Source organism: Gopherus evgoodei, chromosome 9, assembly GCF_007399415.2.
Source record: "Gopherus evgoodei ecotype Sinaloan lineage chromosome 9, rGopEvg1_v1.p, whole genome shotgun sequence".
Lineage (NCBI taxonomy): Eukaryota > Metazoa > Chordata > Testudines > Testudinidae > Gopherus > Gopherus evgoodei.
In genome coordinates this window covers 55,056,977-55,082,761 of record NC_044330.1, presented here as the reverse complement: position 1 = coordinate 55,082,761, position 25,785 = coordinate 55,056,977, and the positions used below count along the sequence as shown (strand labels likewise).

At 51.8% G+C, this 25,785-nt stretch overlaps 1 protein-coding gene across 4 annotated transcripts in view; it reads right to left on the bottom strand.

Moving 5' to 3' along the window:
• KY (kyphoscoliosis peptidase) overlaps positions 1 to 24,736 on the bottom strand; it is an 80,043-nt gene extending 55,307 nt beyond the window's left edge. For 3 of the 4 annotated variants that reach the window (XM_030576388.1, XM_030576392.1, XM_030576394.1), the window contains exon 1: positions 24,630 to 24,736. The gene's annotated coding sequence lies outside the window, so the exon portion shown is untranslated. Of the gene's footprint in view, positions 1 to 10,616; positions 10,661 to 24,629 lie in introns of those variants that run through there. The other variant, XM_030576390.1, reaches the window with a different exon arrangement.
• Between the last annotated feature and the right edge of the window lie 1,049 nt (positions 24,737 to 25,785).

The following is a 25,785-nucleotide window of genomic DNA, read 5'->3' as shown; positions in this document are numbered from 1 at the left end:
GAACCAGTGATGGTGTGGCTGATCTGGTTAGGTCCTGTGATGGTGTCGCTGGTGTAGATATGTGGGCAGAGTTGGCATCGAGGTTTGTTGCATGGATTGGTTCCTGAGCTAGAGTTATTATGGTGCGGTGTGCAGTTACTGGTGAGAATATGTTTCAGGTTGGCAGGTTGTCTGTGGGCAAGGACTGGCCTGCCACCCAAGGCCTGTGAAAGTGTGGGATCATTGTCCAGGATGGGTTGTAGATCCTTGATGATGCGTTGGAGGGGTTTTAGCTGGGGGCTGTATGTGATGGCCAGTGGAGTCCTGTTGTTTTCTTTCTTGGGTTTGTCTTGCAGTAGGAGGCTTCTGGGTACACGTCTGGCTCTGTTGATCTGTTTCCTTATTTCCTCGTGCTGCTATTGTAGTTTTGAGAATGCTTGGTGGAGATTTTGTAGATGTTGGTCTCTGTTTGAGGGGTTAGAGCAGATGGGGTTGTATGTCAGTGCATGGCTGTAGACAATGGATCGTGTGATGTGTCCGGGATGGAAGCTGGAGGCATGAAGGTAGGCATAGTGGTTGGTAGGTTTTCGATATAGGGTGGTGGTAATGTGACCATCACTTATTTGCACCGTGGTGTCAAGAAAGTGGACCTCCCGTGTAGATTGGTCCAGGCTGATGTTGATGGTGGGGTGGAAGCTGTTGAAATCATGGTGGAATTTTTCCAGAGTCTCCTTCCCATGGGTCCAGATGATGAAGATGTCATCAGGGTAGCGTAGGTAGAGAAGGGGCGTGAGTGGACGAGAGCTGAGGAAGCGTTGTTCCAGGTCGGCCATAAAGATATTGGCATTTTGTGGGGCCATGCGGGTGCCCGTAGCAGTGCCACTGATCTGGAGATATATATTGTCATCAAATTTGAAATAGTTGTGTGTAAGTATAAAAGCACAGAGCTCAGCAGCCAGTTGTGCTGTGGCATCATCAGGGATAGTGTTCCTGACAGCTTGTATTCCATCTGTGTGTGGGATGTTTGTGTAGAGAGCCTCTACATCCATGGTGGCTAGGATGGTGTTTTCTGGGAGGTGACCAATGCATTGTAGTTTCCTCAGGAAATCAGTGGTGTCACGGAGATAGCTGGGAGTGCTGGTGGCATAGGGTCTGAGTAGAGAGTCTATATATCCAGACAGTCCTTCAGTGAGAGTGCCAATGCCCGAGATGATGGGGTGTCCAGGATTTCCGGGTTTGTGGATCTTGGGTAGTAGATAGAATAACCCTGGTCGGGGCTCTAGGGGTATGTTGATTTCTTCTGGTGTTAGTGTAGGGAGTGTCCTGAGTAGATGCTGTAGTTTCTTAGTGTATTCCTCAGTGGGATCTGAGGGAAGTGGCCTGTAGAATTTGGTATTGGAGAGTTGTCTGGCGGCCTCCTTTTGGTAGTCAGACCTGTTTATGATGACAACGGCACCTCCTTTATCAGCCTCTTTGATGATAATGTCAGGGTGGTTTCTGAGGCTGTGGATGGCATTGCGTTCTGCACGACTTAGGTTGTGAGGCAAGCGATGTTGTTGTTCCACGATTTCTGCCTGTGCACGCCGGCGGAAGCATTCAATGTATAGGTCCAGACTGTCATTTCGACCCTCAGGAGGAGTCCATGTGGAGTTCTTCTTCTTGTGCTGTTGGTGGGAGGGCACCTGTGTATCAGTGCACTGTTCAGTGTTGTCCTGGAAGTATTCTTTGAGTCGGAGACGGCGAAAGTAGGCTTCCAGATCGCCGCAGAACTGTATCATGTTGGTGGGGGTGGCAGGGCAGGATATGGAAAGCTTCTCTGTCACTAGGAAAGCTACATAACAAAGTCCTGAAATCCCACAACATAACCCTCTCCGCAAAAATAAAACTTTATAATGCTTTTGTGCTCACATCTCTCCTCTGTGGCTGTGCAACCTGTATGCCATACAAATGGCATATCAAACAGCTAGAGGCCTTCCATATGCATTTTCTGTGCACCATTATGGGGATTTGCTGACAGGACAAAATTACCAACCTGGAGGTTCTCCAAAAGTCAAATGCCATAAGCATTGAGGCCATGCGGATAAAAGCCCAACTACACTGGCTTGGGCACATCATTAGGATGCCTGAATATTGACTCCCCAGAAAAATTTTCTATAGGGAATTGGCACAAGGACATTGGAATCAAGGCTGCCCCAGAAAGTACTATAAGAACAGCATCAAGAACAGCACACACTGTGGTGCAATAAAACTGGATGATCTTGAGAAGGCTGTGTTAAATAGATCAGCATGGCAACACACAGCACTCAGAGCTTTCCAAGCCTTTGAAGAGGACAGAAATAAACAATTGTTAGCTGCAAGGGAAAAGCACCATACTACTGCTATAGCTACCAAGATGCTCATCTATGACTTTGTCTGCCCAATCTGCTCACGAGCATGTGCATCACGCTTTGGACTTCAGAGTCACTCCAGAATCCACATCATTTTCGAACCAATGGAACGAACACACACACACACACACCCCTACCTGCTTCCTGTGGGGGACCACTCAACCAGTGAGACACCAAACTGAAAACATCATCAAAACAAGTCTCAGTGGTTGGTCATATCCAGAAGGCATTCTAGCATTTCTATCAGCTTCTGGAAGTTGTCTATTTCAAATGAATCCTTCCTTGCTGATGCTGTACGGGCTTTTCTCCGACTGTTCCGAGCAGTAAAGAATTGGAGTCCCATTGATGCATATATCCTCTGTCAGAGTAACCATAATTTGAAAAGTCTGTCTTATTAAAAATATACCTGTGTAAACAGCAGTATGGCAGCACACATTGGCAACAGGTCACTCTGGATGGCATTCTCAAAGGAACTTAGGCATTCTGTTACTGAGCACCACTGGCATGGAGGCTGTGGGGGGCATGGAAGATGGAGTTTAGGGGCTGAGGATCTGGGTGGGTGGAGCTGGGTTGAAGGGTTTGGAGAGAGGAGATTGAGGTAGACACACTGAGATGGGAAGGGTTAAGGGGCTGGAGTCAGGTGTGGGCAAGGGACAGGGCTTGGCTCAGGATCAAATCTGCCACGCAGTTGAATTGCTGGGTGGGGTTAGTACTTTTCTGTCATCCCTCCTGCCCCATGCTGCGCTAATGCCCTGTGGTGGCCAGGCTGGGCCTGAGCCAGCACTGCCCCAGGGCCCCGCTGGTGTTTCTAAAAGATGGTGATGGAGTTTGGACGACTGAGTGGGGTGTGCCCATTCCAGTCTGCACAGTAATAAAGGCCTGGCTGTGGCAATGCTGTTCGCCAGGCCTCCCCCGTGGCACCCCCAGAGCCAGCTCCTCAGCCTCCATCCCTCCTGCTGCCATTCTCATATGGGCAGGGGGAGGAGACCTGCCAGCTCGGCACCACATCGCCTCTGAAGCCACAGCAGCAGCACTAACAGCTATGAGACAAGATTTTACTCTGTGTGAGGGAGAGGGGGCTTGTCCTCCCTGTTTGTGGAGCCCCCATAGGCACCTCAGTCATTCCTTGTGGGAATGGGTTAGGCGCCTGCCTCACGCCAGACACAATGGTGGGAGGAGAAGGTAATGGTAATGATGTCATCCCCCCGCTGCTCATCTTTTAACTCTTACCCCAGTGCTCAGAGCACCCTCCTGGGTTCAAGTCTCCCCTCCCTGCTAGAGTGGGAGAAAGGCTTTGAACAGGGATTGCTCATCTGAGTGCTCTACCCACTGAGTGGTGAGATATTCCATGGGGGTTCCCTCAATCTCTCCTGTGAGTTAAATCATGAGCAAGTGACTGGCGCAAGGGGATAGGACCCTGGGACTCTCACATGGGTGCCCCAACCCCAGGTCTACAGTCATTCTAACACTCTGGCCCAATGCTTGTTGATAAATAAAATTCTCATTGAGGGATAGAGAGGAAAATATGACTCAGCAGTCCAAGAATTGGGGCATCCATCTGGGAGCTGAGAGATATGGGTCCAGTCCCCCTATTCCATTCACTCTTCTATTAGTTACTACTGGGGCCTACAGTCACTGAGTGAAATTTTATCTGAAAACTTAGGTACTGAGTGAGTGAGAGTGCCTACAAGGTTCAGCTAGGGTGACCAGGTGTCCGGTTTACAACCAGAACACCTGATAAAAAAGGGATCTTGGCGGCTCCAGTCAGCACTGCTGACAGGACTATTGACTGTCTGGTTGATGGCTCCACACAGAGGGGCTGGCAGGCTTCTTGCTAGCCTGTGCACTGTGCGTCTCCTGGGAAGCAGCCGGGATGTCCCCTTTCCGGCTCCTATGGGGCAGGGGCAGTGTGAGGAACCCCCTGGCTGCCCCTATGCAAGTGCTGCCCCCACAGCTCCCACTGGCTGGGAACCACAGCCACTGGGAGCTGCAGGGGTGATGCCTGCGGATGGGGCAGCACACAGAGCTGCCTGGCTGTGCCTCCGCGTAGGAGCTGGAGAGGGGACATGCTGCTGCTGCTTCTGGGAGCTGTTTGAGGTAAGCGCCACCCAGATCCTACACCCTGACCCCCTCCCGGGCACTAACCCCCTGCCCCTGCCCTGATCCCCCTCCCTGACCTCTGAACCTCTCAGCCCCAGCCCAGAGCCCCCTCCTGCACCCCAAATGTCTCATTCACAGCCCCTCAGCTGGAGCCCACACCTCCCGCATCCCAACTCCCTGCCCTGGCCCAGAGCTCCCTCCCTCACCCATAACCTCTCATTTCTGGCCTCATTCCAGAACCCGCACCCCCAGCCCAGAGTCAGTTCCTCCTCCCACACACCAACCCCCTGCTTCAGACTGGAGCCCCTTCTCATACTCCGAACTCCTTGGCCCCACCCTCCAGCCCAGAGCCCCCTCCTGCACCCCAAACCTCTCATCCCTGGGCCCCACCCCAGATCCCACATCCCCAGCCAGAGCCCTCAACTCCTCCTGCACCCCAACCCCCTGAGCCAGCCCGTTGAAAATAAGCAACTGAGTGAGGGTGGGGAGAGCAAGCGACGGGAGGGGGGGAGAAGTGAGAGGTGGGCAGGGCCTCAGAGAAGGAGCGGGGCATGGGCGAGGCCTCGGAGGAAGGGAGGGGCGGGGCATTGGTGTTCGGTTTTGTGTGAGTAGAAAGTTGGCAACCCTAGGTTCAGCCAGCATTCTGTGGATCACAGTGGAGCCAAAACTGGGACTTAAGCACCTAAATCCCAGACCTACCTGCCTGTCTGGGGTTTTGGTGCCTAAATACCTTTGGATCTGGATCTCTACTCCTGTCTAAAGTGTAAGACTGTGCTCTCTTAGAACTACCATACAATTTCCCAATTGACAGCCAGCTGTCAGCGAGTTCAAATCTTTTATAGCAATGTTGGAAAGCCAACTCTGTGCTCTTTGCTTTAGCATCAGACCTGATGACTATGTTTGCTACCAAAACCACATTTTTGTTATTTGTTGTGGTGTCCCAGTAGGAGTCTCAGTCATGAACCAGGTCCCAGTGGTGCTAGGTGCTGAATAAACACAGTACAAGATATGATATGAATCAGCACTAGTGAAATGGATACGTGATAATTAACAACAGACTTCCCTTGCTTTCATTACCCATCATGTTTCCAGTCCAATTTTGGATTAGCATTCAGTCATCACTGCTAATATCTTCCTTTATTGTGGCTAATTTGACTAGTTCATCTTTTTGAGAACTCAACATAATTAGCAGCAGTGGATTAAGTAATAATAGCAGATGTCTAAGGAGCAGCAAGCATGCACTTTAACATGCTCAGCAAGGGAGAGCTCATTGCTCCTGGTGGCCATCTTGTAAAGCAGCCCATGAGCAATTTGTAGCATTTCATGGGCAATGTAACCCCTCTAATTGTGATTGACAGGCCTATCAAAGCTGAAAAGCATCTCAATAAAACAGATTGTGCAAGTAGGATTGTCCCGTTAAAGCCACAGGTCACCAATTAAAGGTAATGGGAAAGAATTGTTTCCCTGCTTTTTGTCCTGCTAATGCCGCTGCCTCAATTAACTGTATCCCATTACTGTGTTTTTTCAACTGTACAAAGACGAGCCAAGGACACATGAACGAAACATGAGCTAGGAAGATTCTATGAGTGCCAGGAAGTTAAAGCTGCTCTCTTCTGACTGGCTGTACTTTCATTCCTCTTTATGGATGTGGGAGCAGTTCAGAGCCTGCTGTATGTGCTCTCTCCCCAGGACACATCTCTTGGGTGTCAGTGAGAGACTGGCTTTTCAAGGGACTCGCACATAATATCTTTGATTAAACCCTAGAGAAGAGTTTTAGTTTCCTGGCCACCCACAGCTCTTTATATTAGTGCCACTGTAATCCACTAGTGAATATGTTACAAATTCCCAAAGCTATGGGTTTGTTTTTGCCCTCGCTAGAGCGGCTTGCCTGTTTAGTTTGTGCTTTTAGCTCTGAAAGTCCCTGGTTCAATTTCTGGTGTGTGGGCCAAGAAAGCAGCTGTTGTGCTCTGATAACAAAGCCTCTGCAGAATAATTCCTGCTCTCAGCTGTGCCACCCACCCATGTGGGCACAACCTCCTCATTGTCAACCATTGGGGGCTTGGAGGACACATTTGAATGAGACATGTATCCAACTTCCTTCTTAGCATGCTTAAACCTGACCTACTGATTGTAGGGTGGCTCCCTGCTTCTGAATGGCTGCTGTCTGCCAGAGGTGAGACCAGATGCTCCAGCCTCAGCTTCTCATCTCAGCAGTCTTTTCCCTCAGATGAAGCCAGGGCCACGTGGGTATGCTGCCTATTGCCAGGCCTACAGTTTGTGTCTATCCACACTTATGCGTGTTTCTCACTTTTGGGTGGTGCTCTCCTACAGTAACGGCCGTTAGCTGGCTAAGTGCACCTTCCTTGCCTGTTCTGTACCTTATATGTAGGGGCTACCTAGCTTCCTTGGTTCTTCCCAGCCACTCACTCCAATTAATTTCTCCTTTTGCGCTGGCTTCATAACAGAAACAAATGGCCTAGGCGTTAATAGCAAAATGGTAGCAATAGATGCCTCCTGGGCCTTCTGCGCACCAGCCTTCTTAAGCAGTGACACAAGCAAGAGTAGGTAGCCTTTCCTCTGAGCTTCTGATAGCAGCTCAAAATAGCCTGGAAGCTGCAAGTGCAGGAGAGTGCCTCTCCATTTCAGTGGTTAGCCTGTTACCTCTAAGCCCCTTGGTCCCTGTCAGACTACAGCTTCACTGCCAGTCTCTTATGTTTGCTTTATATGTGCAGGGTTCTTCGTCAGTCCCTGGATCAGAACACCCCTCAATGGTTTGGATAACGTGGCTATTTCTCTTGGGGTGAACAGAATACATGCTAGGACAGAAAAGTGTGCTGATTGGAGTCAGGCTGAGTCCAGGGGCTATTTAGGCTTCCCACAGCTCTCTCAATACTCTCTGGTCTGATTTCTCACCCCACCCCTGCTATTCCAGACCAGGGCCTCTCTTGAGCACTTTAGCAGATGTTGTGGTTTCAAATGTGGACCAATGTCCATTGAGACTAGGTTGAGATAATTTCAGTGAGTCCTAATTAAACTCTGGTCAAGCAAGGTGAAATTTTTGCCTCGACTCCTGGCTCCTCCTCATAATTGTGCCAAGGCCAGAATGTGACATAACCTTTAGACACTGCACGATGCTTGTTCCATACAAGCTGGCTTATGGCAGTCGTGGAGCATGATATTGACAATGGCCTTCTACATGCATGTAGAATTCCTTGCGATCCCCAGGTGGTAGGCCTAAAATCATGCAAGGCAGGGAGCTGGGTGCTGACAGCTTCTCTCAGACACATCATTACAGCCATCTGCTCTCTGCTGTGCTGGGATGATCGCTTCTGTAAAGAGCGAGCATGCCACAGGATGTCAGAGATCTGGCAGTAACTGTATCTGAAGGGCTTCGGAGAGGAGCTGACTCTATCTTTTCAGCTACTCATGTACCTCTAGCTATATATGCTGCTAGGTCAGGGGTGGGCAAACATTTTGGCCTGAGGGCCACATCTGGGTGGGGAAATTGTATGCAGGGCCATGAATGTGGGGCTGGGGCAGGAGGTTGGGGTGTGAGAGGGAGTGCAGTGTGCAGGAAGGGGCTCAGGGCAAGGGGCTGGGTGCAGGAGGGGTGCAGGGGGCTTGGGGAGGGGGTTGGGGTGCAGAAGGGGTGTGGCAGGAGGCTCAAGGCAGGGGGTTAATGGGATCAGGGCAGGGGTATGGGGTACAGGAGTAGTTCGGGGTTTGGGCTCTGGTAAGCACTGCTTACCTTGAGCGGCTCCAGGGTGGCAGTGGCACGCAGAAGGGCTAAGGCAGCCTCCCTGCCTGCCCTGGTCCGCACTGCTGCCAGAAGTGGCCAGCATGTCTGGCAGTGGCTCCTGGGGGTGGGGTGGGGTAGGGGAAGGGGCCCTGCCATGTGCTGCCCTCACCTGTGGGTACTACCCCCAAAGCTCCCATTGGCCACGGTTCCCTGTTCCCGGTCAATGGAAGCTGTAGGGGGGCAGTGCCCCCCTCTCCTCTGGGGCCACAGGGACATGGTGCCGGTGGCTTCCAGGAGTGGCGCAGGGCCAGGGCAGGCAGGGAGCCTGCCTTAGCCCCCGCTGCACCATGGGGCTGGCAATCCTGCAGGATGGCTTGAAAATCCTGATGAGCCAGATCCGGCTCACGTGCCGTAGTTTGCCCTCCCCTGTGCTAGATGTATTGAGCCAGATGCTTGGGTCTGGCTGAGCTGAGTATGGTGCAAGAGCCAAGGGAGGAGGGGGACAATAGCTCTAAGCCATCTTTCAATCCCCCTCGTCCTTGGGCTGGTTTGACCCCTTCTGTAATTTAGGGCGGCCTCAGGGGAGAGCTCTAAGTCAGTGGTCTCCAAAGTGGGATACGTGCACCCCAGAGGGTGCTCAAGACGATCCACTGGAGGGCGCGGCAGGAGGAGCACCACCGGAGGAGGGGGGGGGGGAAAGGGCGGCCGGGAGAGGGAGGGAACTAGCAAGCAGGGAAGCTGCCACCCGGAACACAGGGGCATTAGGGGCCCTGGGGCCCTGGCCTGCAGCCCTAAAGCCAATTTCAGAATGCGGCTCTGAGTCCTCCGGCCCGTGGAGGAGCAGGGGCAGCCGCACAGCCAGCAGCTGGAAAGAAGCGGGGCTTTCCCTTTCAAAGCCGACTGGAGAGAAGCGGCACTTTGAAGGGGAAAGTAGCGCTTCTCTCTGGCCGCTGGCTGCCCCTGAGCCTCCTGAGTCCTCCGGTGTTATATCCTTGGGGGCAGCCGGTTTAGGAAGAAGTAACTTGAGGCCAGACAGCTAACAAAACTACCATTTATTTACAGACAGAGCTCACCTAACCGGCCGAAGCTGGCTAGGCTAACCCCTAATAATTTAACTCAGTTGCCATGGGAATAAAAACCATGACAACCAAATACACAACATCCAGTCCATGCGTGCAGGGCTGCATTCCGAAAGGGGCTTTAGAGCTGCAGGCCAGGGCCCTGGGGCCTCCTTAGCCCAGGGCCCTGCATCCCCTAAAGCCCCTACATTCATGGTGGCCTGCCTGAGAGGGGTGGGGGGGAGCTCCCAGAATCGTGGCTCCCAGAGTCGTGGCCATGGGGGCAGTGCCACGCTGCACACCCCCTGCACCGAACAGGAGCTGCACCAGGTAAGTGCTCTGCACCTCCTGCCTGCCCCAACTCTGAGCCTCCTCCCTTACCCCCACCCGGAGCACCCTCCCACACCCTAACTCCCTCCCGCATCCTAACCCTAATCCAAACCTTCAAATCTCTGTATCATAAACTGTTAAACCAAGATTTTCAGAAATTATGAAGCATATTCAATCACATTGCTCTTACTAAAAATATTAATTTTTTTGAGCAAAAGTTTTTTTACCGTTAATAAATAAAATACAATACATAATTTTTAAAATTTCATCTTTATCTCATCCTTTTTAATTTCTATTTTTTGTATGTTTTATAATGTACATAATATTAGTATAGTAGTACATTTATACATAAATAAAAATACTTATTGGGGGTGCATGCTCAACATTTTTTACTTATAGGGGTGTGCGATCAAAAAAGTTTGGAGACCACTGCTCTAAGTTATTCTGACTATAAATTTCTGGAGCACATGTTGCTCTGACAGTGCCCTTGTGTCCCCAACCCACAACTAATACAACCCCTCAATGGGAAGGCGGGGACAGCAGTGGGTGACAGAGCTGTTGAAAGTGGCCTTATGCCATCTGAAGTCCCACATCCCACACACACCATACCTGGAGGTTCTCCAGCTGCTTTGCAATCCCCGAGCTGCACGAAACAATCAAAAAAGGAGGGGTGGGAGGAAGGTTCGGTGGGGTCTGGCCCACTGAATATAGACAGATGTTTCTTTTGCCATGCCCATTTGGTGTGTGTCCGTCCATGTTTGGTGCGAAGCACGCTTGAGGATTTTCAGTGCATTTGGCTTTGAGGACAACAATGCAGCCTAGGGTTGATTGTGCTAAGGAGTTAAGTGGTTTGAAAAGAGAGCTGCATTCCTGAAAAGTAACACAGGGAGATGCACCTCTCCTCAGAAACGAACACTTCTGTCTGGAATAGAAACGAGTTCTTCACTGAAATGAGGGGTAGGACCAGACTAGAGCCTATGATCCAACCCCCCTGTTCTCTGCTGCACAGACCCTCCAACCTACAATGCTCCTCTTCCTCTCATCCAGTGACTTGCTTTCGCTCCCCTTCGGGATGCGTTTTCCAATAGGGTGGGCAAGGAGACCTCTTGTGACTCCATCCAGTCCTGGTTCCTGGGGGAAGAGAATCTGGATGACTCCCTAGATTCCATGGCAGGAAGTAATCCTCTAATTCAAATTCTTTTGGTGCCTCTTGTTAACAAGCTATACCTACAGGTGGCACAGGTGATAGCACCTACAGTTAAGAGAGGCTGATACTTTCCATCACAGGATCCTGTTTTCATTTGCTTATACCACTGTCAAACCGTAAGGGTTTGAGCTGAAAGTTATCATGCTGGGTGAATTTTTTTGGCTAAATTGCAGCAAAAATAGTTCAGCCATTTCTCAGGATTAGGTTAGAGAGAATTTTTTTTTATCCCTGTTCAAGTCTTTTTTAACCACTATTTTGTTGAGCATTTCTAGCTCCATGCTTTGGAGCAGGGACTTGAAATTTGGCTGCTCGATCATCCTATTTATCTGTCACTACAGGGTCTTATACAGAATTCCCCTTGTTGGATAAAGCACTATTGAGTTGGGAAGTTGTCTTCTAGAATAAGAAATTCTGAGGATGTTTTATACTGGCAGCATGAGACTTCCAGTTGAAGTTCCCCATGATCATGCAGCTTCTTTTCCTACACATCTGTAGTAGAGCGCGGCTGGGGCTCGACCCTCCTTGAGGGGGGAGGGGAGCCACACCAGCTCACCTCACTCCTTCTGCCTCAGGCCCATCCCTTGCTGCGGGGTTGGGCATGAGAGAATAGTACATAAGTACACCCCGGCTCTTGGGCGGGGCGGGGCAACACACACAGTCTATGCTCAGGCCTTTCAGCAGGAGCTGAGCAACAAGATAACAGTATATATATAAGCCGAGGCCCTTAGGCAGGGTGGGGCAGCACACACAGTCTATGCTCAGGCCTTTCAGCAGGGGCTGAGCAACAAGGTAGCTGAGATGGCCTCCTCAGGTCAGGGGAGGGGGAGTCTGCCACCCTTGGAGGGGTGGCAGGGGGAACGCAGGCCCTCTCACTCCACTGCGTTCCAGCCCGGGGCCCTAGCAGCTGTTAACGCTGCTGACGGTCAGTGGGGAATCCTGACCGAAACACACTGCCATTGGCTCAGGGTAGGCCGGGCCCAGCGGGAGCTCAGGCCCTAGCGTTTGCTCTCTCTGGCCGCCTCCCTCTAACTGAGCCCCAGGGCTGGGCTTTTGTACTTCCTGTCCCACCCCTTGACTTCCGGGGGCGGGGACAGGCGGCGGTGGCCTTGGACTTCCTGTCCCGCTACACCGCCCGCCCCCCCAAAGCTGACCCCGGTCTATCGGGGTCAGGCCCCCCAATCTCCGCAAGGTGGGACAAGAAGTCGGCATTAAGATGGTTTTTGACGGCCCGGTGGCTGACGGTGAAGGCATATTGTTGCAGCGCTAGGTACCACCGTGTGAGCCGCATGTTGTTGTTTTTCGTCTGCGCCAACCAGCGGAGCGCGGCATGGTCTGTGACTAGTAGGAAGGTGCCCCCTAGGAGGTAATATCAGAGGGCATCACAAGCCCACTTCATGGCCAGGGCTTCCTTCTCGATTACGGCATAGTGCCATTCCCGTGGAAACAATTTCCGGCTCAGGTAGACAATGGGGTGCTCCTCGCCCTCCACCTCTTGAGACAGAACCGCGCTTAATCCTACCTCGGAGGCGTCGGTCTGTAGGATGAACCCTCAGGAGAAGTCTGGACTGTACAGAACGGGTTCCCGGCAATTGCAATCTTTGAGGGTCTGGAAGGCCCGGTCGCAGGCAGGGGTTCATTCTATCCACCGGGGGCTGTCCTTAGTGAGGAAATCCGTTAATGGGGCCGCAATGGACGCAAAGCTAGGGATGAACCTCCGATAATAACCTGCCAACCCGAGGAAGCGGTGTACCTGTTGTTTCGTGGTGGGGGGTGGGCAGGCAGCTAGAGCTTGGATCTTCCCTACGAGCGGCCATACCTGTCCCCCGCCGATAGTGTAGCCGAAGTAGGTGGTCTCCTGCCAGCCAATCCGGCACTTCTTCGGGTTGGCGGTTAGTCCAGCATCTCGCAGGGCCCGTAGGACCGCGGCCACCCGTTCTAGGTGGTTGTCCCAGGATGTGCTGTAGATAACTACGTCATCCAGGTACGCAGCGGCCTATTCCTGGTGGGGGTGAAGGAGACAGTCCATGAGTCGCTGGAACGTTGCCGGGGCCCCATGGAGGCCGAAGGGCATCCAGGTGAAGTGATAGAGGCCGGAGGGTGCAGCGAACGCGGTTTTCTCCCGAGAGGCAGGGTCAAGCGGGATCTGCCAGTACCCCTTACTAAGGTCGAGGGTGGTGAGGAAGCGGGCCTCGCCCAAGCGGTCCGGCAGCTCGTCCACCCACGGCATTGCGTATGCATCAAAACTTCGACACGGAGTTGACACGCCGAAAGTCGATGCAAAAGCGCTGGGTACCGTCAGGTTTGGGGACCAAGACCATGGGGCTCCGCCACTCACTCTGCGACCATTCTATGACACCCAGTTCTAGCATCGCCCATACTTCCTCCTCTAGGACGTGTCACATTCAATGGAGGAGAGGCCTTGTCGCCTCCCGGATTACCACCCCTGGTTCTGTCTGGATAGTATGCTGTTCGAGGGTCGTGCCAGCCTGGCTGGGCGGTGAAGGTTTTACGAAATGACTGTAGGAGACAGCCCATCTGCTTTCACTGCGCCTCCGTGAGGGATTCCCCGAGTTGAGGTGTTGTGGAGTCGTCGGGAGGACCAGCCCGGGGCCCCAGTTCTGGTTCAGGGGGGTAGGGGTTGATCAAGAGCCCCTCTCGCTCCTGCCAAGGCTTCAGGAGGTTCACATGTATAACCCTTCTGCCCCTCTGAGTTGGCAGCAACAAGGGCCGGGTTCAGTATCCAGGGGTTCCGTTTCAGTAACACAATGCATAACCGGCTCGAGCCCCCACCCAGTGACCTGGGACACTCACATACCACACCCCCCTGGGCGCCTCTACGAGGCAATACTTCCCCTCTTGCAAGCATGGAGTCTGAGTGTAGCAAAATCTTTTTAATAAAGGAAGGAATCAATGCAGCATCCCATTGGAGAAACACCACAAACAGGGTTATAACACAAACCATAAACAAAAAACCCACCTCCAAGTACGTTTGGCACTGTCCTTTTTCCCCTTAGGGTTTTAAGTCCAATCACCCCAAAGTCCAACAACCCAAAAGTCTCTGGTCAATGCCACCCCAGAGTTCAAGGGTTATCTGTAGAGGTCCCTCCCCCCAGCCTGGGTAGAAAGGGGCACCTTACGTGGTCCGGGGCCAACTGCCCTGCCTCTCCGTGGGTTCTGCTTCCGCCTTCTCCACGAACTGCTCCGCTTTACCAGCTGCTCCACTGCTCCACTCTGCTCCTCCAGCCGTCCTCAGGAACTGCTCCGCTCCACCAGCTGCTCTGCTCCATGAGCCGCTCTGCAAAACTGCTCAGCTCCGCTCGCTCTGTGGGCCGCTCCACTCGTCCCACAGCTACTCCGCTCTGCTGCCACCAGCTGTCCCATGATCCGCGCCAGCCATCCCCACAACTGCTCCACGCCGCCAGCTGCTCTGTTCCACAGTATATCTTCAGGCTTCCCCACTAGTTAGCACAGTACTCAGTGCTCTTAGCTCAGTCATTTCAGCTCTTTCGTGATTTCAACTCTTAGTGATCTCAGGTCTTAGTGAGGGAGCCCCAGTGCTAGTGCACCATTAGCCCAAAGTGCGTTCAGCTCAGTAACCTGTATTTAGATTCTTGAGGGAATAAAAAAAATCAACTCTGACATTCCACAGTGGAGAGAGTGCAACTGGTGCTTCTGGCTCCACACAGGCACCCAGCCTCTCTCAGTTCACTGGGTTTTGGAACCCATGTCCCTTGTCTAGCAAGTACCACCCAACTGAGGGTGAGTCATTTGTCACTAAGCAGTCCCACCGCTCAGCAGTCTGGGATAGGGTAGGCGTGCCTATGCAAATACACTCTCTGACATTCTTTCCACCAGATGTCAGGGTAGAGCTTATCCTGACTCTGCTTACACATGGTACCTCTGGGTCCTTTTCCGGCAGTCAGGCTGGTGGACCTCGTAGGTGACCGGGCCGACTTTCCGAATCACCTTGTAGGGCCCCTGCCAGCGGGCCAGTAGCTTGGACTCCGTAGAGGGCAAGAGCAACAGCACCCGGTCTCCAGGTTGAAACTCGCGGACCTGCGCTTCCCGGTTACATGTTTGGGCTTGGACCTCCTGGGCCACTTTCAAGTTCGTGCGAGCGAGCATCCCGGCTTGGTTGAGCCGTTCCTGAAGCTGGGAGACGTACTGCAAAAGTCCCTGCGTGGGAGAAGGGGTCTGTTCCCAGGTCTCCCGCACGAGGTCCAGGAGCCCCCTTGGGTGGCAGCCATATAACAACTCGAAGGGGGAGAACTTGGTGGAGGCCTGGGGCACTTCACGGATAGCCAACAGCAGGAGTGGAATTAACTGGTCCCACCGGCGCAGGTCCTCGGGGGTGAATTTGCGCAACATGTCCTTTACAGTCCAGTTGAACCGCTCCACAAGGCCGTCGGTTTGCGGGTGGTAAACTGAGGTACGCAACTGCTTGACCCCGAGGAGCGTGCAGACCTGCTGCAATAGTCGGGAGGTGAAGTTAGTCCCCTGGTCAGTGAGTAGCTCCCGAGGCAGGCCGACCCGGGCGAAGACCTTGATCAGTTCATCCGCGATGGCTCGGGCAGTAATGCTCCGGAGCGGAATGGCCTCGGGGAAGAAGGTGACATAGTCCATAATGACCAGAATATAATGGAACCCGGCCTGGCTTCTCGGGAGGGATCCCACTAAGTCCATGGCCACCCGTTCAAACGGAGTTTCCACGAGGGGCATGGGAATCAGGGGGGCCGGGGCTGTTCGTGCAGGGACGGCCAGTTGGCACTCGGGGCAGGAGGCACAGTATCTCTGCACCTCGGTGTGCACCCCGGGCCAGAAAAAGCGAGACAGGATTCGAGCCAGGGTCTTCTCCTGGCCCAAATGTCCCACTGCAGAGACATCGTGTGCCAGACTCATAACGGCCCGTCGATGGCGGTGTGGGACTACCAGCTGCGTCCGGACCTCCCCCGTACGGGAATACCGGTCCACGCGGTAGAGACGGTCTCGCTGTAACTCCTAGCGGGGCCAGCTTTCTGCTTGGCCCGGGTCGACTGGGACACCGTCAACTGCGGCAAGCTGGTCGTACATCTGGTTTAAGGTGGGGTCCTCCCTCTGGTCACGGCAGAAATCCGTGGTAGCCTCAGGCCTTTCGGTTACCCGCAGTTGGGATTCCTCCACCGCCTCAGCTGGACGGTCAGGCTCCGTCCCATCAGGCTCATCTGTGGTGCGTTCCGGGATGCGGTCTCCCTCGCAGGCAGGGATATCCTCTGGTTCTTCGAGCCGATGGGTCTGCAGAACGTCCATGAATTCGGGCCAGTCCCGCCCCAAGATCACCGGGTAGGCGAGCCGCGAGGCCAGGCCGACCACAAGAGTCTGTGTGACCCCAGCCACTGAAAGGGAGACTCGGGCGCTGGCATACGGCCGTATGTCGCCATGGATGCACTGCAGGTGGATTGTCCCGAGCCGCGGGTCTTTAGTGACGCCGAGGCTTTGGCGGACTAAGGTCTGTCCGCAGCCTGAATCAACCAGGGCCTGCGTCTGGCAGCCGTCAACAATTACGGGCATGGTGACCTTGGGCGGTTGCAGGGGTCGGGCCCGATTTTCTCCGGCGCAGACCTGTCCGAAGTCACACTCCATCACTGGGCAGTCCCATTGGAGGTGTCCACGCTTGCCGCAGGAAAAGCAAGGGCTGACCTTGGGCCGCCCAGAGCGGGCCGACCCCCTCAGCTGGCTCCCAGGGGGACTTCGGGGCGGGTGTTCTGGTCGGGCCTCGGGACCTGGAAGACTTTGATGGGTCGGGCCCGCCGGCCGCTGCAGGTGGGGTTCCTGGTCCCAGGGCGTGGTTCGAACTTCGTCATGGCGGTCCCCCCTTTTCTCCGAGTGGGGGCATCCGGACCCGGCCGGATGATTTCGTGGTGTCGACCCGCCCAAGGTTTCAGCCGCTAGGAAGTTTTCCATCAGGGTTACGGCATCCCTCACTGTCGGGGGCCGATGCCGGAGGATCCAGGCTCTTTCCCCGGGTCCGGAGGATGTGGAGAAACTGCTCCAAGATGATCTGCTCAAGCAGTTCCTCAGGACTTCGTCGGTCGGGCTGGAGCCACTGCGTACACAGGTCTCTCGGTTCCTGAGCTATCAGTTGGGGTCGGGCGCCCACGCCGTAGGTCAGGCCCCTAAACCGCTGCCGGAAGGTCTCAGGGGTGATGTCTAGCGCGTCCAGGATCGCTGCCTTGACTCGGGGGTAGTCCTTGGCAGCCTCAGTGGAGAGGCCTCGGTATAAGGCCTGGGCCATTCCCGTTAGATACGGGGCAAGCAGGGTGGCCCACTGATCCGGGGCCCACCCGGCAACCTGGGCCACACGCTCGAAGGTTACCCGGAATGCCTCCGGGTCGTCATGGGGGCCCATCTTCGTCAGCCGGACTGGTGGAGGGGGTCGTGGGGTCCCGTCTGGCCCTCCCGCCTGGGGTCGGGGCCGCGGGGGAGCATGCCTCTGAGTTGTTGCAGGCACTGTCGCTGAAACTCCTGAGTCTGAGTTGTCAGGTCCTACATCAGCTGGTGCTGCTGGACCCCCAGTTGTTCGATGACTTGTTGTTGTTGCTGTAGTTGGGCGGCCTCCTGTCGCTACTGCTGCTGCAACAGGGCCGCCTGCTGTCATTCCTGGGTCTCCATCAGAGCTGTGAGGAACTTTGGTAAAGTCCATGTCACCAGGGGGACAGCAGTGTCCCCATATCCCCTTCTCGCAGGGGTCAAGGGCTCGTGCCCACATCCTGGGCAGGGAGACCCCACTTCTGGTACCACATGTAGTAGAGTGTGGCTGGGGCCTGACCCTCCTTGAGATGGGAGGGGAGCCACACCAGCTCGCCTCACTCCTTCTGCCTCGGGCCTGTCCCTTGCTGCGGGGTTGGGCGCGAGAGAATAGTACATAGGTACGCCCCATCCCTTGGGTGGGGCGGGGCAACACCCACAGTCTATGCTCAGGCCTTTCAGCAGGAGCTGAGCAACAAGGTAAAGTGTATATATATAAGCCCAGGCCCTTAGGCAGGGCAGGGCAGCACACAGTCTATGCTCAGGCCTTTCAGCAGGGGCTGAGCAACAAGGTAGCTGAGACAGCCTCCTCAGGTCAGGGGAGGGGGAGTCTGCCACCCTTGGAGGGGTGGCAGGGGGAACGCAGGCCCTCCCACTCCACTGCGTTCCAGCCTGGGGCCCTAGCAGCTGTTTACGCTGCTGACAGTCAGTGGGGAATCCTGACCGAAACACACTGCCATTGGCTCAGGCGAGCCTGCAGCCTGACTGGGGTCGGCTGCCCACGGGCCACTTCCAACCTCCCCCTTGCTGGGTACCTGCCCTCTGCCAGCGTCGTCCGGGGCGTCCCAGACCATGGGTTCCTCAGGGTATCCGCCGTCGGGAGGTCCAGTCCACTCCTCGGGGTACCGGGCATCGGGAGGTCCAGGCAGCTCCTCCACAGGCCGAGCGTCGGACCGCTCAATTGGCTCCTCTGAGTGCTGGCCCCAGGGGAGGTCAGGCCAGTACCCCTCCGGGTACCGGGCACGGGGTAGGCCGGGCCCAGCGGGAGCTCGGGCCCTAGCGTCTGCTCTCTCTGGCCGCCTCCCTCTAACTGAGCCCCGGGGCCGGGCTTTTGTACTTCCTGTCCCGCCCCTTGACTTCCGGGGGGCGGGGATAGGCAGCGGTGGCCTTGGACTTCCTGTCCTGCCCCTTGACTTTCGGGAGGCGGGGACAGGCGGCGGGGGCTCCGCCCATGGCCACGCCCTTTCTGGTCTGTTCTCCTCAGGAGCGCGGGGGAGTGGGGTCCCCTCGCTACAACATCGTAGATAGGGGCTTCAGGAGCAGGTCATCCTGTTGCCCAGTGCAATGTGGTGGTCTGCAGCAGACACCAACTCATACCTTACTGTGTGTCTTCAGTGTCAGGACATTGATCCACATGCATTCAAGATCACTTTCTTTCAAACAATCAGTGACTCGTAAGCTAGTAATACCATTTTTGACAGTGTGCCACCCCCCCCCACCCACTCAATCCTTCCTAAATATGTTATAACCATTGACTGACTGTTCTCATTCCACTCATGGGAATCATCTCACCAAATTTTAGTAATGCCAACTAGATCAAATTTATGCTCAAAATGAGAATTCCAATTCCTCTTTTTTATTACCCGTGCTCCTAGTATTGGTGTATAGGTAGGCTTAGAGAGATTAAATGTATACCAGTAAATGTTGGTAAATGTCAATTTCACTGTACACATACACACTGATAAATATTTCCATTGAAAATTACAGGTGGGAAAAGTTAGAAAAGTGATGCTTGAGATCTTAAAGTTTGATTTAAGGATATTTACTTTATATATTTTGACGTGATTTTTGACAAGTTGTGTTTTAACAGTTGTGAAGTTTAACTTTTTGCAACTCAAGCTCTATTGTCATTAAATATTTGACCTCTAATTTCCTGCAACTGAGTAAATTAAAAATCTATAATTGAAGAAAATAAACTAATACTATCCATCAAAATTATATAAAAAGTCATATTCAAGAATTTCTTCCCTTCAGGTTCTTTGGTTCCTTGATTTGTTCTCAATATCTTGATTTTTTTTTGTGCTGAGCACTCATATCTTCCCTCTTTTTTTATCCTCCCCCATTTGTTAAACTAACATCTTGCTGGCTACTCTCAGCCTGGGGACAGGTAGACTATTGGTTGCCTTTCTACTGAGATAGAGGCCATCTAAACTATGGTTCACCACCAGTGAAGAGATGGGGCTGTAATTCCACAAAACCAAAATCCTCCTCCACTTACCTCCTCTGTGATTCACTTCCAGAATCTTCTGCCTCCTGTTTTCCCTTGCTCATGGTACAGGAAGGATCCCTGAAAAGATTGCTTTGACATTCTTCAGCAGATTTCCAAGGTCCCTGATGTAATCTATTATTGCAGCACAGCTCACTGATGCAGTGTCATTAATAATTATATGAAACATTACCAGTGGATCTTTGTTGATTTCAGAAACCTGTCCAGTCTTAGAATGAGGTCTCGGCTCCAGGAAGACAGCACAATATCCTATTGTCTGCTTGTGCCTTGCAAAATGTTCTTTTAATTCTTTTGAGAACTGAATCCCCAAGAAAGATTGTCCATCTGCCATGAACTGTTAAAGGCCTTTTGTGGGCAAGCTTGTTTTTCTTACAGGTTGGGCTAAGCTGCCATCCACAGGTATGTCCTGGACATCTCTCCATTGCCTTGGACAAGCTGGATCTTGAGAGAGAGGTTCCCCAGTTTCCACATCAAGAACATGGTATCAATTGGAAACTTCTAGCTGTGTGGCATTCCTTATGGTCCCTTTCTGCCTGGTGGCCAATGCGCTTGCCCATCCTCATCAAGCTCCAGCCTTGTAGAATGCTGCCTTGACCTCTTGCCTCTGGTAGTTACAAACTGCCAAGTCTCCTCTCTGACTTCTTGGTGTCCAGCTCCTTTCTTCCTTGAACCTGGGGTACTGGTGTTTTCTGGATCTGCCTGTCTAGGAACTCTTCAGCTTCTCTGATTCTCTGTAGTGCCACTACTTGCCCTTCCAACTCAATAATCTTTTCTTCCAGCACAGCCACCAGCGTGCACTTCATGCACGGGAAGTCCCTTCAGGCAGGAAAGCAAAAATGGCACCTCTGTGGTAGATCACCACCCCTGCTCCATCACTGACAATCTTGAAATAGCATGTTGCGCTGGAAGGAGAGCCTCTATGCTGCCTCATAAACTCTCCTCTTAACTGCCTCTCTTTGCATCTCTCAAGTTCACCTCGCAAGTGATTTCTTGTACCAGTCTCCCTGCTTAACTCAGCTCTGCCCCTCACCACCAGAGAACAATTAACTGCTGATTTCAAGCAGCAGAACTGATTAAAGCTCCAAGGACTGGAGCTGTGTGGCTGTCCCAAGGCAATGCACCAACAAATAGACCTGTCTCAGCTGCACAGGTGCGCTGTGGGCCTGCGCATAAGCAGCTAGACCTGTCTCAGCTGCTTATGCGCAGGCCCCCAGCGCACCTGTGCAGCCCGTACGCAGAGCAAATAGGCAAACAACCCACAGATGGACCAAACACACCATTCGCCAAGACCTGCTACCTCCACGCATACTCCACAGTGACACCCTTTGAAACTCTCTTGTCAGATGCCTCTGTTCATGGTTAGGATGGTGTGTTTCCCCCCCGAAATGAAATTGGCACTGTTTGGTCAAATCACAATGTCATCCTATGCCTTGTTGCTGCATTAACAATCAGACAATAGCCAGTGTGGTACAAAGAGAAAAGTCAGGAAGTCTTTATTTTGTTTTCATCATGTATCATAGCAGCATGCAACTACTCATGCACATAAACCTGTAACTTCATCTACAGGTTCAGGTGACTCAGGCTCTACTGTTAGAGTTACCAGAAATTCCCCTGGACAAAATGAAAAGTTTAGGAATTGTAGCCCTAAGGATTAATCTGCTTGCTTACATCGATATATCTTTTCTTATAAGTTTAAGTATTTGATGTATTGTAATAGGTTTATAGATTTATATTAAAAATAAGTTTGGCTGTAATGCAAGAGACCCACAGGCCAAAAACCTGTATGTTAAGTTAAAGCAAAGTTAGCATACCTATAGTGGGGTCCTTTTACCCAGAAAGTAAAGTTGATCTTTATCTTGTTACCTAAATAGATAAAGTTCCCATGCCTGTCTAAAAGACTTTTAGCTAGACCAATAGACAATGAAGAATGGCATAGGGGATTTTTCAAAGTATCCACAGACTTAACAAGTACACCACAAGTGCGTACATACCTGTCATTCATACACACATACATACTAGCCTATGGGGTAAATATACCCTAACATTTCTGTGGGGAGGAATAAAATTTGGGCATAAGAGGAAGGATTTCCAGCACTTATGCCCTATAAAATAGGTGACCCACTTCACTATCTCACTCTTCAACTACGTATTGATGCTATCCATCTACTCGGTTTCTCTAAATTTTATTTTCAGTGTGTGTATTAGGTTTTCTTTCAGTTAAGTTAGAGAATAAATTCTAAAGCAGCTTTGACAGCTCTTCGCATTAGTTTCCTTTCCACACCTCTGCAAGAGGTGAGAAACTGGAAAGACGAGATCCTGTGTCTTTCAACACTAGGTTATCAAAACAGGGTGTGAGTATTAACCAAAGTTTTACAGCACATAATATTATATTCTCATATGTATCTCTTGAATAACAGTAATGCAATTGTAATTTTGTAACTCTGACTATTTTACCATTTGCTTACTATTTCATTGATTTTAATAAAGTCTTTATGACGATATCTATCTCAGTGTGAGTTTCCTGTCATATCCCCCAAGGTCCCTTATAAATTCTGTGGAGCCTGATTTGGGACAAGAACTTTTATCTTCTGATCAAAGAGATTGGTGAGCCTAAACCCATACTAATTAATGTTTATAACTAAGTATTAATATTATCATTAATTGCAAATTAATGAAAATTAAATTACATTGATAAATTAAATCAATAGTACTAACACACCCCAGGTCAGGGTACAGAATTGTGTTCCTTCTCTTGATCGACATCCATAAACACTGAACAGAGCAAGTCACCGACTAAAGTGTAAACGACACAGGCTGTTATGAAGGGTTTTCTGGTATGTTATTCCATACATACTATATCACACAGTTAGCTGTACCCTCAATCCATGAGAAAGTGCCATCAGGGAAGAGTGGGTATAAAACACTGCCATGTTGCTTGGCTAGCATTTTACCACTCCCTTTGTATCTGTGTGAGTGACTGCAGGGCAATGGAGGGTGTGCTCCAGCATCGTTATAATTAACATATGAATAGTAATTTAAAAACTGATTTTTTTTTTAAAAAAAGCTATTTTTCTGTGGATTTTTTTTCTCTCCAAATTTCCTAGCCCCCTGTAATCCCTCCCCTGGCTCCCTCTCTTTCACTGTCAAATCTGAGCATCTGCTTCTCTCCCTGCTCTCAGCTCTTGTCTCTTACCAGATCACCCCCATTCCTCCTGCTTTGCTAAGGTCGGCATGCTGTATCACTTGCTTGTTCTCTCTTCCCACAAGTGTGTGTGCTTTCCATGTATAAGGGACAGTGCTGTGGAACTGATTCATAAAGCTGGTAGGCAGGGCCAGATTAAACTTTTGTGGGCCTGGCACCAAACATATTTGTGGGCCCCCATTGAGGCAATGGAGCATGGTGCAGGGAGGTCAGTCCCTAGACCGAGGAGCCAGCCAGGGGCATGGCATGACAGGAGCGAGCCTGCGAGGGCACTATTTACAAACGGCCAGTTGCCAGATGCACAGTGGCCCTGTGATGCCAGCATGCCCCTTCCCCTCAGGGGCATGGCCCCTGCCATGCCACAGAGACCCGCCCCATCCAACACCTCCCCTCGATTCCCTATGACCAGCACTCCCCCTAGACCTTCACCAGAAATGCTCAGCACCCTGCGCAACACCACCCCTGCCAGCACTCCCCTGCCCACAGTCCCCCCACAACTGCCCAGCACCCCCCCAGACAGAACCCCCACTCTCTATTGCCCCAACACACACATCTTCCCCACCCCCTTCCAGTCCAGCACTCCCCCGCCCCACACACAGACTCCCTAGAGACCCACTCCCCCATGTCCTGCCTTCTGGCCGCACTCACCAGCCCTGCTGGGAGGTGACCGCGTCTGCTGGGCTGAACCAGCAGTGTAGCCAGGGCTGGTCCCCAGGCCAGGAATTGCTCTATCCCTTCAGGAAAGGTGTGATCAGCCAGGCCAAGGCCTGCCCTTGCTGGACTCTCTCAAGAGCCTGGAAGGGCGCAGCCAAGCCCCCCACCCCCACAGTCTGCCCCCTGCCCCCAGGCTGAGACTGGCCAGGCTTCTGCACCAGTCCCAGTCAGCTCAGCCCTGGGGAGACAGGCAGGACCCCACAGTCCTAGAGCCAGAGGTGCACTGGGGTCCTGCCAGGGAGCAGAGAGGAGCAGGGGGGTGGGGCCAAGGGGCATAGAGGAGCCCTTGGCCAGCTGGCAGGCAGGCCAAGAGGAGCAAGTGATGGGTGGGGGGAGGCGTGAGGTCTCAAGATGCAGTGCAAGCGGAGTAGGCTGGGGCCTCTTCTCAGCATGGGCCCGGCTCCATGGAGCCACTGGCACCATAGTAAACCTGGCACTGTTTACCCTGTTCTCCTTCAAATCACTCCTCAATCCCCTTCTGCCAGGATAGTTACAGATAAACACATAGCCCAAGGCTGGAGAATAAGCGGGGGGTGGAGGGGGCACAGTGTGACATAAAAAAAAGGTGCTGTATATTATAGGACCATTTCTGTTTCATTATATCCGCTCCCTAGTTGTTATTCCTCTTAGATGGTAGGCTTTTCAGGGCAGCAATCTCATCGTCAACAGGACCTTGATCCTGCTCATTTGCCCTGGCATCCACAATATAAATAAATACACATTTGAACAAGTAGACTGGCTGTACTGGGATTTTCATATTTCAGAGCCTCCAGCAGCAACCTCGAGCCAGCCCCTTTAACAGGAGTCACTCCCACTTTGCTGCCAAGCCCTTTGAAATGGATGTGGGTTGGTCTGAAGTCACCCTTCAAAGAAAAAGAAACCAGATCCTTAAAGTGACATATTTTCCAATTCCGTGCTGAGTTAAGAATTCAAAGTAATCTCCGATCTGCAAAAACTGATGTGGCTTGCAGCATGGCTTCTAGCTATCCTGAGTCTTACTCCGCAAATCTCACCCCTGCTTTATTGCCAAGCAAATGTGTAATGCAGTCTTTTCTAAGAACTAGTGAGCATTGAGATCTCAAGAACCACTCAGGTAAGGTGTTCTCTCAGTACTATGATTACCTCTTTGCCAGGATGCTGGACTTTCTGTTGATTACTTTCATCCCCGTAAAGATGCAAGAAGGATTCTTGTTCTTGTTCTAGCCCGTGGAATGCCTCAGGGCTTCACCTTCTTGTGCTAAATGCTGTGCCTTATCACAAGAAGGAAATAAGTTCTTAGTGTACTTAGTATCCCATAGTAATTGATCTTTGTACCTGTGACCCAAGGTACGTCAGCAGTAGCATTTATACAGGCTCTAAATGGAATGAGTCAGTTTATCTGGCCAGGTGTGTACAAATGCACAAATAGATGAATTAACTTGAATACAAAGGATTGTTTATGCAGGTAAACTCATTGAGCTCGGACTTCTTGTTTGCAAGTGGAACACGAAAAGAGCAAAATACTAACACACACAGGGTTCAGTACAATATAAGGTGTATATGCTACAGTGATGAGGAAATGAAAGAGATAGTGGTTGTGCACATCATGTTGTCCATAGCCAGCTTCCTGGGAGATGGGGCACTGCTATGCATGGGCTCTGGCCGCTTTAAGCATTGTTAGATGCAAGGCAATGTGGTCTTATCTTGTTTGTTCAGATACCCTTGACCTGTGCTATTCTTAAATGCTGAGAGACAAAATCACAGCACAAACTACTCTCTCTTCTATCAGGAAATGCAGATACAAGAGGCAATCAATGTTTAGAAGGGCTAGTATGTAATTTATAACTTTTCTTCTACAGAAATCACACCCACTGATAAGAGGGCTATATTTAGAGCCTTTCTACGCCACTAGTGCCATATGCCTACAGAAAAGCAACAAATGGAAACATTTTCTGTCTTCATGTACTGTAGTGCAGCTATGAGTGAGCTTGGGTTATCACCGAACACAGTGTAGCGTGCATGTAGCTAAGTGAACTCTGGCATCATTCTTGTAGGGCAACCACAAATTTCGTCAGTTCATCAGGTATAGGAATACATTCCATTGTTCAAGGGCAGAGGAGATTTAGAGAAATGTGGTTACATGCAGGTAGCACAAACAGAATTGTCTGGATAAAATAAACTGTTATCGAGTGTTGTCAGATGCTCCCAGTGTGGTGCTCCGCTCTGTTCAATGTTGATATCAATCAGCTGCGTGCGTGTGCTCCCTCTGTGTGCTGTCCCAGCTCTGCACAGATAGCTG